The 3,245-nt window shown below is 72.6% G+C and overlaps 1 protein-coding gene across 1 annotated transcript in view; it reads left to right on the forward strand.

The window, feature by feature from the left end:
* Positions 1-3,245, forward strand: part of NUDCD3 (NudC domain containing 3) — a 13,898-nt gene that overhangs the window by 1,521 nt on the left and 9,132 nt on the right. The window lies entirely within an intron of this gene.

The following is a 3,245-nucleotide window of genomic DNA, read 5'->3' on the forward strand; positions in this document are numbered from 1 at the left end:
GGGGGGGCCGGGGGGGGGCACCAAGAGCCCTCTGGGGGCGTCCTCACGGCCCTCTGGGGGCGAGGGTTTCCCTTGCGGGCCGTGGGGGGGGGAGGATGTGCGATTCCCCGGGCAGGGGGGGTGAATTTTGGGTGCGGGAGCTCCAGGCACCGTTCCCGCTCCCCCCGGGGACTCGGTGTCGGGCTCCCCTGCACCCCCAGCCCCGCTGCGCTGCTCGGTTCAGGGGGCATCAAGGTGGGGGCTTGGTCCGCAGCTGCCCACGGTCCCCGGGCCTGCTGGCACCCAGCAGCCTCTGCAGCTCTTTGCTCCCTCACAACGCCCTCGTCTCAAAGCCCTTCTGGGCTGTCTGAGCACCGGGACGGGGCCCGCCCTGCCCCTCCTCGCGTCCCCTCGGCGCAGAGCTCTGCGTCCCCGTCCCCTTGCCTGGCTGGGCCACGTTCCCCCGACCTGCGGCAGGATTTCTGTCCCCGCTGCCCGCGCCGAGGGGCCGCCACGCTAAAGCTGCTCCTGCAGCTCCCACCCACGCGTCCCCGGGGCCGTCGGGAGCCCCCGCTGGTGGCGGGGCCGGGAGGGGGGGGGGGTTGCTGGGCGGCTCGGTGAAACGGGAAGGAGGAGAAGGGCTTGTGCTCGGCTGGGCCGGGGGACACGGGACAGGAACAAGCCAGGACCCCAAGCCAACCCCCCGCCAGCCGCCCGGGACAGGACGCTCGTCCCTGCGGCCGTCGGGCTGGCGGCGCTCAGCAGCGTGGGGTTAACGAGGCAGAAGCAGCCCCGATGGGGCCGCGCAGCTCGGAGCGGCTCTGGGCCTTGCCCCTCGCAGCCCCCAGCTCTGTCCTGTGTGTGCTAGCCCCGATTTGTCTGGAGGGGAGAGGCTCGAGCCCCCTGCAAGGCGTTCCCCTGAGGCTTTAACTCGGGCCTCTCGCCGTCAGGGCTGCGGGCCGGGAGCCGCGGGGGCAGCACGGGGCCGTTGGGCAGCACGGAGGTGCCGAACTGCCCCCCCCGCGGTGCCGAGCTGCCCCCGGGGAGCTGCCCCCGAGCACCGGCACGGCGAGAAGCAGGCGCGGTGCCCCCGTGGCTCCCTGTCCTCGCCGCGTCCCCGCTGCCGCCCCCAGCTCGCCGCCTTGGGGACCCCCGCCCGAATTATCCGCGCCCCCCCCCTCCGCCGATGCCTCCGCGGCTCCCAGAGGGCGAGGGGGAGGCGGCGGGGCCCGAAGGGGGCAGAGCGGGCCCGGAGCGCGGCTGTAGTTGGTTCCTGCTCCTCTGGGGGGCACTGGAGCCCCCCCGAAAGGCGCCCGGCGGGGCTTCAGCATCCACCGGGCCGCGCCGTGCCCAGCACAGCCCGCGGCCAGCCCGGGCACGGGAGGGGGGCAGAGCACAGAGAGGCTGCACGAATGTTTCCCGCCTCCCCTCCCCGGGGAGGCAAAACGGCCGCGGCCGGGCTGCGGACGAAGCCGGGCCCCGACCGGTGAATGTAGGGCAGGGCCCGCCCCAGAGCTGCCGGCAGAGCCTCGCGGGGCGCCTCGGGATCGCAGCTCCTGCAGGGGGAGAGCAGAGCCCAGCCTGTTCTGCAGCACAAAACACGCTCCCCACGAGGATCGGGGGGGGGTTTGGGGCCGCCCCCACACCCGGGGTGCTCTGTGGGGCTGGTGGGGCTGCCTCGTGCCCCGAGTGCTCAGCACCCCCTGCGTAACGCCCCCTCCTTGCCCCCGGCCGTCCTCGGGGCCCGCTCTCCTCCCGTCGTGGCGGTGGCAGCGCCGGGTGGGACCTGGAGAAGGCCCCGGTGCGGAGCAGGGAGGTTTGTCCCCAGGAACCCCCCCCAGAGGAGGGGTTTTGGGGTGGGAAGGTGCCGAAGGGTCCCCAGCCGGGGGAGGCAGAGCGGAGCGGACCCCACAAGCGTCCCCGGCCTTCTCCGAGCCTGTTCCAGGAGCCGCTCCCCCTGCAGCACGCAGCGCAGCGGGCACGTAGACTGGTTTCCTCCTGAGCTCCCCGCGGGTTTTCCTGCCCGGCTCCGGCCCCAGCCTTGCTCCCGGCCTGACCCAGAAAGGCAGCGCCTGCCTCGCCCCGTGCCCGGCCTGCTTCCCGCTCCCATTGCCCCTGGGGGTGCTGAGGGAATTCCCCCGTGTGGCAGAGCCCCGGCACGAGCCGAGGCCGGGCGGGCGACCCGAGGGCGGCCTGACCCTGCTCCGTCTGGCCCCGCATCCTGCCCCCAGCCCCCAGGCCCACGGGGAGGAGGAGGAGGAGGAGGAGGAGGAGGAGAGCAGAGCCCGGTGACGCTTCCCCGTTGCTCTCCCCCTGCCTCCGGCAAATCGCGGGGCAGCGGCTCTCCGAGCCAGAGCGGGCGCCTGGTGTTTGTTTGCTCTCTGAGGATTCCTTTTTTCTCCCCGAGTTTCAGCCCTGACACCTCGCTGCTTCAGCCGGGGGCAGATCTCCCCCAGCCCTCGGCCGCAGCGAGCCCCCCGCGCCGGCCGGGGCCCAATTTGCCTTAACGAGGAGCGCGAGTCCTCGGGGCCGGGCTGCTGAGCTCAGCAGCGCGGTGTCAGCTCCCCTGTCACGCAGCGCTCAGGGCTCTGCTTGCCCTTCCAAGGTAGCGAGCTCCAAAATTAGGTCCCCGCACCAAAAATAACTAAATTAAAACCTATAATTTTTTTTTTTTTTTCCTTCCTCTTAACAAGCAGAAAATCCCAGGGCTGGAGGCCGGGGGACGGCGTGTGCCTGATTCTGTTATAGAGGAGGAAAGCCGCCTGCTTGCTGTAACGCCGCCTCGCTCGCCCGGGGAAGGAAGGCGACGTGGAAAACTACCGGGAGCGCGCGGGGCCGTGGGGTCTGGGGAGGTCCCCGCCCCTCGCTCGGCCCCATCCCCTCCCCGGGGAGCCGGAGCTGAACCCGGCGCGGGTCGGCCGCGCGCGGGCCCCTCGGGGAGCTCAGCAGCCCCAGGTTGTGCGAGCGGCGTGCAGACAGCGGAGGTCCCGGGGGACTTTGCCCGGCGGCGGCGTGTCCCGCTGTCCTTGACCTACATTTCCCAGCAGCGGTGAGACCCGGCCCTCTGGCGACGGCTCCAAAGCTCTCCCGCGAGCTGCCGGTGCCGTTCCGAGTCGCCCGGCGGCGGCAGGTTGGCGCTCCTGAGCGGCCCCGGGAGATCAGCAGCGAAGGCGGAAAGCTGCCCCGAGGGGGCCGAGCTCGGGGAAGGGCAAAGCTCCGGCGGGGCCGGCAGGAGCGGGGCCGGCAGGAGCGGGGCCGGCAGGAGC

This window comes from Oxyura jamaicensis, chromosome 22, assembly GCF_011077185.1.
Source record: "Oxyura jamaicensis isolate SHBP4307 breed ruddy duck chromosome 22, BPBGC_Ojam_1.0, whole genome shotgun sequence".
NCBI classification, from domain to species: Eukaryota; Metazoa; Chordata; class Aves; order Anseriformes; family Anatidae; genus Oxyura; species Oxyura jamaicensis.